General features: G+C 40.6%; 1 pseudogene; it reads left to right on the top strand.

The window, feature by feature from the left end:
* Positions 1-9244: 9244 nt before the first annotated feature.
* On the top strand, positions 9245-15637 carry LOC149161493 (L-type lectin-domain containing receptor kinase IV.2 pseudogene; annotated as a pseudogene).
* The last annotated feature ends 1306 nt before the right edge of the window (positions 15638-16943 follow it).

Raw genomic sequence — 16943 nt, 5'->3', positions numbered from 1 at the left:
TTCCAGCAACTCATTGACATAATACATGTAGATGCCCCCTCATCAATAATTGTTCGATGAACAGTTTTGTTGAGGGCTTTCACTTGAATGAAGAAAGCGAGCTGAGTTGGTAACTGAGGGTCATATCCTTTATGATTAAAGGCCACAAGATTGGAATCTGTTGGGTCAATCCCACCTATTGCTGATAATAGAGCCTATTTCTGGGAGGGGCAATTTTGCAGCACCTCAAGTGTCGACATAGTGGACGGCGATTGGGCCAGGTCCTCTAATATATTATAATTTTGTGTTGCTCTAGCATGAGGATTAAATGTCGATTTGTGTACTACTCCCTTTGGCGGCTTTATCGTTAGCTTAGGAATGATGGGTGGCACAACTTTGGTCGAAGTTGTTGTCGAACTACTAGGTTGATCAGTAGCCTTGTTGTTCGATAGCTGTGGATTCTCGTAATATTTATTCTTTGTCGATATCAAAACATCATTTTGCTGTTTTGAAATGGACAACATAAGCACTTGGGATGGGGAAGCATTATCACTAGCAACCAGATTGGTTCCTGGGTTTGGAAACGGATTAGTCAATACCGCTGAGGTTTTTGAATTCTTAAAGAACTTCCTAAGCTCAGCTTTATGTGGACAATCTTTCGTCCAATGATCCTCATCGCATATAAAGCATGGATGACTGGGTTTCCTTTCTCTAGAAGGGTTTGCAGAAGATTTTTCAGGAGACGACTCATCCTGCTTCTTCTTTTTCCCTTTCTTTTTCTTCTTGCCTCTTGGTTGCTTCGGTTCTTTGCCTTTGTCGGTTGACACGGCATTAACCTCTGAGGCGAGAAGTTCCTCATTTGCATTTTGACTAGAAACCGTATGGGCTTTCTTTGATGTAGCCTTTACGGTTTTCGTGCTAGTCGTACCTATCACGCCATCGCTGACATGAGAGTCTTTGTTTGATTTAGGAGGAGGAATGGAAAACTCCAGTCTAGGAGCATCAGGGATTTTGTCATAGAGCGTGCCAGACTGAGTATGGATCAAGTCTAGATATTGCGCACGAGCAATGACTTGCTCTTCAGTGATTACCCCTCCCTTTGCCACATCTTCTGTAATAGAAGGTAGCAATGACTTAATAAACCATTCAGCTAGCAGCTGATCAGGAACATATGTTTTTACCATTCTACGACGACGTCGCCACTCATGAATATGATCAGATATGTGAGTGGCTGTCGTCTACTTGAAATTTGTAAGAAGCTTCATTCCTGTTTTGTACCTAATTGGTAACTGAAAATGGGTTAAAAAGGTGGTGGCAAGGGCATTGAAGTTATCGAATGAAGCTCTAGGAAATTCGATGTACCATTTTGCTGCCAGACCAGTTAACATTCTCTGAAAGAGGCGAAGCCTAATCGAATCATCATTGAGAGTGTTGGACGAACACCACAGATGAAAGGTCATCACATGATTCGACAGATCTTCACCCGGATTTCCATTGAATTTAGGAATATCTGATGGAAGTTTATGAGAGATCTCCAACCACCAAGGGGCATAAGCAATTGGATTGTTTGTTAGCCGATTTAGATCTGGTAACTCTAAAGTCACCACGAAGGGCAACTGTTGATTCAGGTTCGGCGAAGCATACCCAGGATAAGATGGGATCGCCTGAGCAATGCGTCTTTGCATACCAGGATAATGTATTTGATGCTGGTAACTTTGGTAAGGCTGATGGGCATAACCATTATGATATGATTGATGTTGACCATTTTGAATATACGGCTGCCCATTACCCGCAAAGCTTTGTTGCTCAGGTCCTCGGTAAGCTTGTTGGAATTGCGGTTGTTGATATTGTACCAGCCATGGTTGTGAAGCCATTTGTTGTTGTCCAATACTGGCTGTTTGACCAAGATGAGGAGTAATAGTACCCGCTTGAGCCTGGGTCACTCCAATTAAGGACCCACTAATCGGTGATTGTGGTTGTGTCGTGGAGACAAGAGGCTGTTGTATTACGACCTGAGAAACTTGAGGTTGGCATACAACAGGCAACGCTTGTACTTGCGACACCGTCACAATAGCTGATGTAGTGGGGATATTCGACACAGGTAGACTTGCATTGAGTATACAACTCTTGGTTGTTGAGGCAGTATTGGCACCCAACCACTAGATGTAATTCTAGCATGACCCGAATTCTGTTGTGAACTCTCATATGGTTGTTCTCCCGGAGGGAACAATGAAAGGGCATACTGCCCCCCATACGGCGGCAATCTAGTGCTCAAAGGAAAGATTGTCCTTTGGGGACCGGACTGCCCAAATTGATACTGTTGCGAAGGATCAATTTGCTGAGACTCAACATAAGAGATTCCAGATATTATTCCAGACGAACAAACGGGAACAGACCATACTGTCGAAACAGTCCCTGGATGGACTCCATCTAGTGGTTGAGAGCTAGTTGGGACAGATGGTACACTAGCGAACATTGTTGGAGTAGCAGCAGGAGGTTTCGTTGCTGCTGCGTCAGATGACACAATCCTGGATGTCGACGGTTGTTCGGACATATCGAGTCTATCCAAAAGATTTCCTAGTGATTCTACAAGAACTTGTGATGAAGGGAGACTAACTTTTGACGAAGAAGGATATAGGGTTCTCCCAGCTCCAAAATGCGATGGAGTACTCGATGGAAGATCCTCCACAATCTCTTCTATAGCAATCAATCCAGGGGGAGAGGTAGACCGTCAGCTCTGTAAAATATTTCTGGTGCCGAAGAAGGTATAGACTCTGCAGCGACAGATGTTGGAGGCATAACACCTTCTGAATCAGCTATAGATGGAGCCGGTTCAAGAATAGAAGTGTTTACCATTACACTAGGATCAATTCTAATGTCCTCTTGTGATTGCAGAACTTCTTCTGTAGAGGCAGGGATACCAGAAATGGTTGGAGTAATTGGAGTCTCTGAGGATGTTGGAACACAAGTTCCAAGCAAACCAGGGGACTTTGATCCAGTTAAACAAGTTCGCTTGGTCCGAAATAGTTTCGTTTCTGGAGTCAAAGACAGTTGACTCGTTAGTCTCTGCGAACGACGGGGTTTCGATTGACTTTCTTCCACGATTGCAGATTACTTGATCAACTCAAAATAAAGGGGAAAATGTGATTCCGAATTAAATGAATTTTAGACACTTTGACACAACTTGCTTTTTCAATTTTTAAGAGTCGAGAAAAAGCTAAAGATGACTCTAGTCGCCTTCGATTTTTAATGAGCTTGAAGTGACAAGTGCTCAGATGGACCTTTTCCTTTAAGGAGTCTGAAAAGGAACGAAAGAGACTACTCTGGAAATCTAGACAGAGGGATTACCAAACCAATCGCAAAACTGCAGAATACTTTTTATGGTACGGCAGTCAATCTTCCCGAATGCTGTGTTCAGTGCATTGCGATCGATAGGGCGGCAGACATGGCTTCCTAAGGATAAAGGATATAGCCTATTGTGGTCTCCCAATATATACTCGACGGTATGTGGGAGCACAAGTCCATACTGGCACTTGTCGTCTCAAAGAGGAGGAATCACCCAACCTACGATGAAAGCAATAGTTACCAGGTTTTATGACACCAGAATACTTCTCTAGCCTAGACTTCTAAATGTTGTGCGTTAGGTTCCAAAGCATTTTTATGTTCATTGAATTTATTTTACAGTTGATCTTTCTTAAGAAGTTTTCCTTTAAGGTTCACCGCGTGATGTAGATATACAATTCCTAAAAATGCAATCCAAGTTGATAAACAGTCGTTTACTCTTCTTTTTGCAATGAAAATCCTAGCTACTAAGGAAAGAGAAGCGAGATTATTTCAACATAGAGCAAAGATCACACACTAGATGCACTGTCCTAAATCAAAATCAACAAGCAGTCTAAATGCAAATGCACATGCATGTATTTGTTTTTCGCTTTCTTAATGTGTGAATGACAAAAAGAATGCTAAGTACAAATCTGAATTATCTTTTCTTTTAAAGCAACAGTACTAACAATTTTCTCTTCAAAATACGAAAGGAAGACAAAGGCGACACTTTCAACTTCAATTTGAAAACTGCTTTCGACGCTTGAAATACTATCAATTCAAATCAAATACAAGAGTAACAGTGTAATCGACCATCAAACAGAGTAGGATTCTTTTCTTTGACTGAAAACGACACTTGTGACACTTCCAAATCAAAAGACGACAGTTCTATTAAGCTACTTCTTTGTAAAGGAGAACTATAAATGGTGAAAAATACATAAAAACAATCACAATTCTTTGTACAATGGAGGCTGAATAATGCAAAGGAAGGGAGCTTCAACAGTGGTATACTAATCACAGACAGCAAAAATCATGAATAAAGCTGAAGAGAGTGAAGAAAAACCAAAATCTGGAGGCAGAAACAGTCTTATCTGATCATTGCACCTGTAACATATGGAAATAGGGATGCATCTCACCTACTGCACACGGGAGGTGCGATGCATCCATATTTCCTAAAGGAGACAGTGTGATGGTCCAGGGACGGGACTTTAACTTGGTTTTTTGTCACAGTTTGCAGCTTAGTTCAGGGATTTAGGCTGAGCTAATGATAGTCAGTAAATACAAAGCATACGGGCTGATCTAATGAGGTTACTTGAGCCACCACCAGGGCAATTAGGATGTTTGCAAATCAATTGTTCAGTTTATAAACAAAACCCGGAGATGGACTGAAGCAGCATTGATCTACTTTGCAGTTGCATGGCAAAAGCAGTTCGAAGGCTAGCTGGCTTGGCTTCAGGCTCCGTCTGTAGTTTATAAAGCAAACAAAAATAAACAAGCAAACAAGCTATTCGATCCCCAGCGGAGTCGCCATTTTGTTATTGGGAAATCTAGTGTCCATTCAAAGCTGCTAGTCCCACTAAGACGGGTAACTATCTTAGAAACAAACAAACTAAAGTTACTTGAGATTTCCTTTAAGAGAAGTAGATGAGAGAGAAGCAGAGAGTACCAACCTCAGTCTTTCGCTTGGCTCCTTGCTTGTTTCCTCTCCCCTCTGATACATCTTTGCCGCTTCTCCCTTGCTTACCCCACTTCAAAGACCACCTATAAAGTCAAAGCAACATAATACCATCAAAGCACAGAGATCTACAATCATAAATAATATAGGACCAGATATATATTGACCACACAAATGCATATATCAACTCAAACATACAAGAATGTGGAGGAAAACTCAAATAGCTTTATTGATAGAAAGAGTAGAAGAGAGGATTACAACCCATTGATCTGACCCAGCGTCATCCTCCCAGCATGAAAGCCCTTCTTCACCTCATGAAAAGCTTAGATCACCCAACACTATGATGTTCCACAAAGAAACCAACAGCACTTCCTTACAAAATACAAGATTTTAGCCTTTGGATCTCTGGGATGAGGGATCCATATATAGATGTTTGTAGGTGGGTGAGTCAGCTTTTGGGATTTTGATTAGTGTCCTCTCTCTGATAGTTCTTGGTTCCACTTGGAGATTCATGATCTCTTACTCATCCCTGGGCGAATTCAGAGAGGCAAGTGTCAAATGGGCAGTTTCTAGAAGATTCTCTGGGTTTCCACCTAGCCAACTGCTTCTGCCATTTGTCTGCTCTCGCTCATCGCACCCCACAGAAGGGCTTTTCAGTATGCATCACACTTTTTTCATGTGGCAGGTGAGATGCATCACACCCTTAGCACTGAGCAGTCTGTATGGTCCAGTTTTGACCAGTTCTGAGCAGTTTTTCATGGAGAACTTTTGGGAGATGATGTAATCAGTTGACCTTGCTACTTTAGGGTATGAAACAACACTTTTAGGGACTTAGAAGCCCTTGGTTTATGGACATATGTGATTGGGGTTGCAGTGCCCAAATATGTCTATAACAGAGATGAATACCACGGGAAAAACCATGGGTGTCCATAAACCTAGAGCCCGAAAAACCATTGGTAACTAGATCGAGTCAAGTTTACCTGATCCACCTTAACAATCCCCACATTAAACTTGACTTATGGATATTTACCAAGTCCCATTCATCAACCATATCAAACTTGAGATCTCACATTCCCCCCCAAGCCAGGATACCAATACACCTGCCACCTTGATACTTGTCCAAGTGGTCCATTCCACAACTTGATGACTCCATGCACCACTGCACTACATGTATACCTCAGCAAGATCTTAAGGCCTTAAAATAATGCATTCTACCATGTAACATTTCTTCCCAAACATCAGGTCTTACAGCTTCCTCGGGAAATGCCTTGGACTAAAAACCTTAGGTCACTCACTCATTACATACTGGCTCCTTCACTCTATACCACTTCATCTTCATTCTTTCTCATATATACAACCACTCTCTCAACTTCTATATCTTAATCAATCAATAATTGGTGTGTATTTTCAACACTACCTAGTCCACATAATCTCTCATCACCACAACTCATACCCATGACTCAAACATCATACAAATCTTCTTCTATATGTAGTGGTACTCTAATATACAACTTCCTTGAAATTTCTCTTCTTTCTCTTACTCTATGTTATGTCGAGCTACCAATTAACAAAAATATTATCTAGAGAACTCTTAATTTTACTACAATAATAACCACCACCTCCTCACTCACTGCTTGCTTCCTTGTATTATTTTTCAGATATTCCTAGACAATTAGTACTTTTCCCTCACTTCTCTGATATGTCTATGCTAGTCCTCTATTTCTCTCATTGATCAACGCTTCTTCCATTATATTTTCATCCTCCCTTAGGTGGAAATTCACTCACATGGGTTGTCTCCTTTGGAGTGATCCGTCATTGGTGAATGGATTCTATGTTATCACTTCTATAGGGATTTAGGGCCTGGATCCCTTTTACATAGATGTGTGTGGGTGACCCAGATCAGTCTTGATTTGTATCTTTAGCATATCACTGTGAAATAGTTTTGTTTCTTTCAATCGTGAGAAAGGTCCTTCAAATACGATCTATGACAACAATGCCTCTATCTTCCACAATGAGAACAAGTCTTCATGTTCTTGATTTCAATCTACTTCTCTATTTTAAATGCCCATATCTATTTTTTTCAATTTCCCTTCCATGATCACCTAAGACTAGAATTTATCCTCTCTAGTTTTTTGCAATTGATTAGTGTTGTAGCTCCTCATTCATTAAATTAACGCTAACATCATCAAACTTTAGTATGCCAATAGGTGCTAGAGTGCTCATAGCTACTATCAAATTCTCCCAGTTGTATGACATGGAACACATAAGTAAGATAGATTTTATTTCATACACCCTCATATAAAAATTCATTTCATTACAATACCATGGCCCCAATACTATGGGACAATGCCATGGGTTATAAATACCATGGGTGCAAAAAAATTTGAATTGATTTGGTCACACATAAGAATCTCCCACTTGGGACCAAATAGAAGTTTGATCGAATATTTTTGACATTGCTTTTCTCTTATCGCTACTAATCCCTTTCCTAAGATTCCTTTCATCATGTTTGCACTACTCCAGCCAAGGTTCTATAAATCTCTTTCTTATCCCTCGACAATATCTTCATTCACATATTAGCTGGATTTTATGTAGTGTGTATTTTCTCCAATTGTAGCAATCCATCATCTAACACTTCATGAATCCAATGATATCGAACATTAATTTTTTTGGTCTTAGAATGATATGTTGGGATTTTTGCTAATGAATAGCACTATAACTATCATAATGCAACAAATATTTATCTTGTTTTATTCCCAATTCTCCTAAAAATTGTTGCATCCACAACATCTCTTTGCAAGCTTATGTGGAATCTTTGTATTCTGCCTCTGTTGTGGAGAGGATTCTTACTTTCTGTAACCTATACATCCAAGATAATATTGCATTTGCAAATGTATATAAATAACCAATGATGGAATTTCTAGTATCCGCATCTCCATCCATGTTTATATATGTGTAACCTTCAAGAAAAACATTATTATTACCAAAACATGAACAATAATTACTAGTACCCTTGAGCTACCTCAAAATCCACTTTGCTGCTTACTAATGTTGTTTGTTTCGATTTGTAAGGAACCCACTCACAACTCCCACTTAATGTGTAATATTTGGATGGGTACATACCATGGTGTACATTAAGCCACCAATTGATGAAGCATAATATATTCTACTCATTTCACGCTTCTTATTATCATCATAAGGGCACAAATAAGTAATAGGTTTGAAGTGTGATGCTGACAATGTACCAACTAGTTTGGCCCCCTTCATATTGAACCTGTCCAACACCTTCTCAATATATTTTTTCTTGTGACAATTGCAACTTCTTTTTTCTTTCTATCACATATAATCCTCATGTGAAATATTTGTTGTGTTAGAACAAAATATTTTATTGCAAATTGAGTACCAAAATATTTCTTCAAACTATTAATCATGTTCTTATCATGTTCAACAATTAGCATATCATCCACATACAATAGTAGTATAATATGCATTTCTTTGGCATACCTCTTGATGTAGACACAATGATCATCCTCTAGCCTTTTGAAGCCATTCTCTAACATAAATGAATCAAGTTTCTTGTAACATTGGCGAGGTTCCTATTTTCACCCATAAATTCTCTTCTTCAACTTGTAGACAAGGTTCTCTTTACCTTTTACCATGAACCCTTCTCACTATTCCATATAAATTTCGTCCACCTATTCTCCATGAAGAAGAATTGTTTTCACATCTAGTTGTTAACATTCCAAATCTAAAGTAGTAGCAAGACCAAGGATAACTCTTATGGATGGCATTTTAATAATAGGTGAAGTCAAAACATTCTTTTCGAGAAAATCCCTTCACCGTCGGCCTTGCTTTGTATCTTTGCTTCTCCTCACCCTCATGTTTAATCTTGTATACTCTTTTTTTGTAGGGCATTTCTTCCTTTTGGAAGCTTCACTAACTCCTAAATTTTATTTTCCAATAGAGAGTCCATTTATTTCTTCGACTAAACCTCCAAAGGAAGACTTGGCATGACTTTCTACACATATTTTTATCAGGAAATTCATGCTTCATGCTCAACTCTAGGCTTTCATATTTACCAAGCTCTCATATTTACCACTCATTCGCTCCCAATCCGCGGTCGCCCTCACAGATCTAACGCATTGGAAACTCGGCCGGGCGTTGTATTCAACTCCAGTGCAGATGAAAACCAACGACACACTTCCCTCCTTCAGCACTACCTTTGTTTTTAGCATGGTGCATCCCCCCTCTGACAAAGGCGGGCACGGAATGGCCTTCTTCGTCACGCCTTACAAAACTCTCACGGGCAGTCTGCAATCTGAGTATCTGGGCTTACTAAACATTACTAGCAACGGGAACCCAGACAATCACTTGTTCGCAGTGGAGTTCGATACGGTCCATAGTGTTGAATTGGATGACCCCAATGACAACCACGTGGGCGTGGATATCAACAACCTCATCTCGGTGAAAACCGCGCTTGCTGGATATTGGAATGGGGAAGACTTCCATGGATTGAGCCTCAACAGCGGACACAACATACAGGCCTGGATAGATTACAACCATCTACAGAGTCAGTTCAACGTTACCATAACGTTGGCTGGCTTGCCAAGACCGCAGAAGCCATTAATATCTCAGAAAATCAATCTGCAGAGCGTTCTGCAAGAACAGATGTTTGTTGGCTTTTCAGCGGCTACGGGGAATTTCATAGCAGACCATTACGTTCTCGCGTGGAGCTTCACAACAGAAGGCACGACACCCCCGCTCGATATCTCTCGTCTCCCTTCGTTTGATCACAGGCATGACAAGCATCCGAGAGTGGGGTTCATATTTGGCATTACAGTAACCACTCTGGTTTTATTGATATTCTCGCTGGCGGTTGCGGTTTGGTTTCTTAAAAAAGCCAAGTACAGAGAAACAATCGAAGAATGGGAGGATGTTGGTGTACATGCACTTAGACTAGCTGTGTTGGTGTACATGCACCTAGATTAGCTCCAGTTAACTTATTGCTTGCATGTGGCACATGTACACATTAACATAAGATAAAGCACACTTAGCTTTAGTTAGCTTTAGTTATTGCATGTACAACTAAGCTTAACTTAGTTGCTTTTATGTATTTATTCTAAAACTAATATTGGAGAATTAATTTTCATTCTTTTCTCAATTCTTGCTCGCTTCCTTCCTTCTCTTGCAAGCTTGTTTATTGTTTTGCAGATCTAGATCTGTGTATCTCAAAAATCTTACATGGTATCAGAGCACAGGGATTTGTAATCAGTGCACAAGCAATTTTATTTGCAGGTTCAGAAGATTGAAGCAACAACAAAGAATGGAGTCTAAATTGGAGTTTCCACAATTGGCAATTCTCACTCCATATAATTATTTCGAATGGAAGCCAAAGATTCAACTTCATCTCAGAAGTAGAGGCTTATTTCGAATAACCATGGAAACGGAAGTTGAACCAACATCGACAATGGAGAAAACAAGATATTTCAATCGCATGGACGAGGCCTTCGGCATCCTATGTTTATCTATTTCTCCGGAACTGCTATTTCATGTTGAATCATGTTCAACTCCAAATGAAGTATGGAAAATTTTGGAAGGATTGTTTGGAAAACAGGATGAAATGCAAGGTCACATTCTCGAAAATGAGTTAAATTCATTAGATCCGAGAAACTTTGAGAACATTCAAGATTTTTTCACAAGGTATAAAGCCTTGTTGGTTCAGCTGAAAGGATGCGGGATCGACAAATCCAAGCAAGAAAATCAGTTGATCCTTTCCATTTTATCAAAACTTGGTCCAGAGTATGCAGTATTCGTCTGTACATTCCACACAATCAGATCTGCAACTGATGCAGCTTGGAAGATGCCATCACTGGATTCTTTTATTCAGTCTTTGATGCATGAGCAAGATAAGCTCATCAAAATGGGCACACTTAAAAATTCCAAAGCGCATGCACTCACTTTGCATGCAAAAGGAAAGACAAATTCCAAAGACCATCAGAAAGGAAAAGGGAAGAAGGATCCTGATCCAAGAAAGGGAGGACATCCCAAACCCCCTAATGGATCATCTGGCTCAAAGGAAAGGAAAGGAACGAAAGGGCGATCAATGTGCAATTATTGCCACCGTGGTTTTCATCCTGAATCTGCATGCATGAAGAAGACTATAGATCTTATGGCGCAGACACTCCAGCAACACAATCTTGGAGACCACATTCCTGAGAATGCTAAGAAGAAGTCTGGAGAAAAAGCACCAGATCCAAGAGGTAACGGGCATGCTTTGATTGCTCTTCATTCTGCACCACAAGAATGGATCATCGATTTAGGAGCTTCACATCATATGGCTTCTTCAAAGGAATCCTTTTCTTCTCTACATGCATTCTCAGGTCCTCCCATTCTCATGGGGGATAATTCTGCAGTTGCAGCAACTGGACAAGGAAGAGTGCAATTCGAAGATGGAAGTTTTGAAAATGTCTTGCATATTCCAAGGCTTTCTGTGAATCTTCTCTCAGTGTATCAGATGACACACACAGGCAGTGGAAGGAAAGTGGAATTTACCCCAGATTCCATGAGCATTTATGACATGAAAACCAATTTGAAGATTGCATCTGGCAAGGTAAATGATCAATCTCATCTGTATACATTTTCTGATTTTGTTCCTCAATCAGATTCTATTTTGCTACTTACGCATGCAAATGAAGAAAGTAGGATTTGGCACGAGAGATTTGGGCACTTGAATTTCAGATATATGCAACAGCTTAGTAAGCAAGGGATGGTCAAAGGATTGCCAACCATTGAATTTTCAGATGGTGTTTGTAATGGATGTGCTCTTGGAAAGCATCCACAAGAGAAATTCGAGAAGGGGCATGCATGGAGAGCCTCTTCACCTTTGGAACTTGTACACAGTGATCTCATGGGTCCATTTCCGGTGCTTTCAATGAGCAAAGCAAGCTATGTGTTGTCATTTATAGATGATTACACGAGATTCACTTGGGTTTACTTCTTGAAACTCAAGTCTGAAGTTTTTCAACATCTAAATATTTTCAAAGCGCATGCGGAAATCAGTCTGGAAAACGCATCAAAATACTCCGCACAGATAATGGGACGGAATATGTCAACAAAGATATCAAGAATCTTTGTGATGAAGCAGGCATACAGTTGCAGCATACAGTTCCTTACACTCCACAGCAAAATGGCGTGGCTGAAAGGAAAAATCGATCTTTGAAAGAGATGGCTAATTGCATGTTGCATGCAAGATCTCTTCCGTCGAAATTGTGGGCCGAAGCTATTAATTGTGCCTCATACATCCAGAACAGATCTCCTCATAAATCTGTTACTGGAAAAACACCTTTTGAGACTTGGACTGGCATGCAACCTGAAGTTAGTCATTTCCGCATTTTTGGATCTCGAGCATGGGCCCGCATTCCTCCAGAGAAGAGAAAGGCTTTGGAGCCTCAAAGCAAAGCATGCATGTTTGTTGGATATTCTGATGAAGTCAAAGGGTACAGATTGCTTGATATCCACACTGAAGAGCTCTTTATTGAAAGGAGTGTAAAGTTTGACAAAGATATTTTGCATGCACCAGTAGATGAACTTGTTACCAAGTTTCCATCACCACTCATTGATGAGTATGCAGATGAAACTTCAGACCAGCATTCTGATGAAGATGAGTCTTTTCCTGTGACCCTTGTTAGACCACCAGTTGTTGAACATCGAGATCATACTTCTGCACATAGTTCGGAAGATTCTCGACCACCTTCAACACAAAAATGGCGCAGCATGAGTGATATCCTTGATGATCCTGCCTCTATCCCTCTGTTTGAGGAAGATCCGCAAGCACTCTTAGATATGGAGCCATCCATGCCCATGCATGCTTATATGATGCATGGATCTGATCCACAAACTTATGCAGAAGCAAATGGGCATCCTGAATGGGAAGCCGCCATGGATGAGGAATATAACTCTCTCATTGAGAACCAGACTTGGGATTTGGTTCCGCTACCTTCAAATCGCAAACTTGTGAGATGCAAGTGGGTTTACCGGACCAAGAAAGCATGAAATGGCCAAGTTAGTCGATATAAGGCACGATTGGTAGCAAAAGGTTTTTAGCAAGTACATGGTGTTGACTATGATGAGACTTTTGCTCCAGTGGCAAAAATGGATTCCATTCGGCTAGCTCTCTCCATTGCAACAGCAAGAGGCTGGGAGGTGCATCATATGGATGTGAAGAATGCCTTTTTTCATGGTGATCTCGAGGAGGAAATCTACATGGAGCAGCCACCGGGATACATGCAGAATTCATCTCTGGTATGCAAACTAAAGAAGTCTCTCTATGGCCTCAAGCAGGCACCTAGAGCATGGTATGCAAAGATGGATTCTTATTTGTTATCTCAAAATTTTGTACGCTGCAAATCTGATTCCAATGTTTATTTTCTGAAGAAAATTGACTCCTTGTTGATCATAGTACTCTACGTAGATGATCTTTTGATAACGGGTAGTTCAGCTTCTGTCATTACTAACATCAAAACTACATTGCATAAGCGGTTTTCTATGACCGACATGGGCTTGCTAAATTTCTTCCTTGGACTAGAGATCCATCAGCGTGATTCTGGCATTACCATTTCTCAACCAAAATATGCCAGAGATCTTTTGGCACGATTTCACATGAGTGACTGCAAGCCAGCAGCCACACCTTTCTTATCAGGGATAAAGCTTGAGAATGGAAAAGACACACCATTGGTTGATTGCACATTGTATCGCCAGCTTGTGGGAAGTCTTCTTTATCTCACTCACTCCCGTCCTGATCTCTCCTATGCTGTCGGAGCAGTTTCCAGATACATGCAGGAGCCACATGAGTTACACTGGAACGCTGCAAAGCGCATCCTTTGATATGTCCAGGGGACAATCACCTATGGGATTCATTATGCAGCCAATTGTTCTTTGAATCTCATCGGGTTCACAGATTCAGAGTGGGCTGGCGACACCATTGATCGCAAGTCTACTTCCAGTTATGTACTTAGTTTGGGATCCGGCCCAATTTGTTGGTCAAGTAAGAAGCAGGCTGCCATTGTTTTATCATTAGCAGAGGCCGAGTATAGAGGAGAAGTCAATGCCACTATTCAGGCAATTTGGCTACAACATTTCCTATCTGAGCTTGGGATTAGTGTCCATCATCCAACTGTCATCTGGTGCGATAATCAAAGTACGCTAAATTTTTGCAGAGATCCAGTGCAACGGCAGCGTACCAAACACATCGAGATCCACATGCACTTCATTAGAGAACTCATTCATGATGGGATCATCGATCTTCAGTACTGTCCTAGTTCCGAGCAGATTGCTGACATCTTCACCAAGACTTTCACTGAGCAGAAGTTTCGATTCCTACGAGATCGTCTCGGGGTGAAGGACACGACTGCCTAGCAGTTGTCTTTTCTCTACTTTTGCATTATATTTTGAGGGGGGGTTTTCTTCCCACTGGGTTTTCCCTCTATCCTCCTTTTTATGCATTGTATATGGGTACCTAAAATGGCCGTGTTGCCGGGACTCATTCATTTTGCATCACACTCACCTAAGTTATGCTTAAGGGGGGGTGTTGGTGTACATGCACTTAGACTAGCTGTGTTGGTGTACATGCACCTAGATTAGCTCCAGTTAACTTATTTCTTACATGTGGCACATGTACACATTAACATAAGATAAAGCACACTTAGCTTTAGTTAGCTTTAGTTATTGCATGTACAACTAAGCTTAACTTAGTTGCTTTTATGTATTTATTCTAAAACTAATATTGGAGAATTAATTTTCATTCTTTTCTCAATTCTTGCTCGCTTCCTTCCTTCTCTTGCAAGCTTGTTTATTGTTTTGCAGATCTAGATCTGTGTATCTCAAAAATCTTACAGAGGAAGAGTTCTAGCCTCATAGATTCGCTTACAAGGATCTAAGCATCGCCACGAATGGGTTCAAAGACGAGAACATTTTGGGGCAAGGGGGTTTTGGCAAGGTGTACAGAGGCGTTCTCCTGTCCAACGGCCAGGAAATCGCAGTGAAATGTATGACGAAGGAGTTCACGGAGGGAATGGAGAGTTTCCTGGCAGAGATCTCCACCATGGGCCGAATGCAGCACAGGAACCTGGTTCAGCTTCGAGGGTGGTGCAGGATGCAGAAGCAGCTATTCATCGTTTACGACTACGTGTCCAACGGTAGTCTGGATAAGCTCATATTTGGGAACCTGAAAACCATCCTCCCATGGCCTCAGAGATACACGATCTTGAAGGGTGTGGCTGCGGGGCTGCTTTATCTGCACTAAGAATGGGAGAAGAGGGTCATCCACAGAGACATCAAGTCGAGCAACGTGTTGTTGGATTCAGAGCTAAACGGGCGCCTGGGGGATTTCGGCCTCGCCCGGCTGTGTGAACACAGTGAAAACCCGCAGACGACTCGAGTGATGGGAACATTGGGGTACATAGCGCCGGAGCTCACATGGACAGGGAAGGCTACGCCGAGCTCAGACGTGTTCAGCTTTGGCGTTCTGTTGTTGGAAGTGGCGTGCGGGAGGAAGCCCGTGGATCTATCCACGGGCAAGGAACGAGTGGTTTTGGTGGAGTGGGTTCGGGAGCTATACGCCCAAGCGAGACTGCTAGATGCGGCGGATCCGAAGCTGGGGAATGAATACGACGCAGGCGAGATGGACAAGGTGTTGAAACTAGGATTATTGTGCTCCAATACTGAGCCCGAGGCAAGGTTAGGGATACGGAGAGCGTGTCAAATTCTGGCAGGTGAAGCTACGCTCCCTGACATCCATATGGCTGCATTTATGGATGAGTGTAGTGTAGAAGTTACTGAGTGTGCCGCAATCGTTGATCCTTAGGATAGGCTTCTTGAAGAAACTCTGAGGGGAAGCCGGTCAAACAGATGGCTCAATTCAACATCTCTAAGCGATGTTCCGGTGTGATGATAAAAGTAGAAAGAAAACTTCGCCAAAATTCTGTAGAGGGTTTTAGTTTAGGCCTTTATAAGTAGGAAACATGTACGAAAGTTCCATTCGCCAATGCCGCAGCGAGATGATGCCAGTGAAACACAAGTCCAGTTACTTGAGTGCAGACCCCCTTTTTTTTTAAGTTTGTATGTATCAAGGCCTATCAAAATAAAACTAGCAACACTCTGATAGAACGGTAGATGAGTGTAGAGGGATATAACGGTAGATGAGTGTAGAGTGATTTAGAGGTACATTGTAAGAAATAAGGATCTGGATGGGAAGAAATGAAAAATCAAGAGTTCAGAGTAATGAGTAAGGGGAAGAAATTGGAATATAGATATTGTAAAAGAAATATTGCATTCAAAATAAATAATTGGAACAAATTATTTAGGTAAAATTGTTAATTGGAACAAATTAAAATAATTTAGGTAAAATTGTTAATTGTAAGTGATTGCTTTGAGTGTACTATTTATCTGAAAAGCAAACCCATTTGAATATATTGAAAGAATTTGTAAGGCTATAAAAGTTAATAATGGTGTAAATATTTCTACTTGCTTTCATCTATGTTATCTTTATTACATTTATTTTAATTTATTGTAAGGTATTTTAGTTTATTGTATCTCAAATCTTGTTTGATCAAACTTATTCCTTAAGTAAATGATTGGAATATATGCCAGATTATCAAACAATATAATTTGGAGATGTGTTATTTTTTTCAGCATCTAAAATGTTAAAGGGTTTTTTTGTAATTTTTTTATTACGGTGAATTGGTTTTTTGATTTAATATTTTGGGAAATTGTCAAAGAATATAATTTGGAGATGAGTTATTTTCATCATTTAAAATGTTAAAGGGATCTTTTGTTATTTTTTTTATTATGGTGAATTGGTTTTTTTATTTAATATTTTGGGATTGTTGCGCAAATTACTAATTGTTTTCATTATTGTTTGATAAGTTCTTATCATATTCCATGTCATTTCTATTATTCTGTCAAGGTTCGA

The sequence above is a fragment of the Pinus tabuliformis genome, chromosome 5_2, assembly GCF_031772625.1.
Source record: "Pinus tabuliformis cultivar Carrire ecotype Pingquan chromosome 5_2, CPIR1, whole genome shotgun sequence".
Classification (NCBI taxonomy): domain Eukaryota; kingdom Viridiplantae; phylum Streptophyta; class Pinopsida; order Pinales; family Pinaceae; genus Pinus; species Pinus tabuliformis.
The sequence above is the reverse complement of the archived record's forward strand: the minus strand, read 5'-3'. Positions and strand labels throughout refer to the sequence as shown.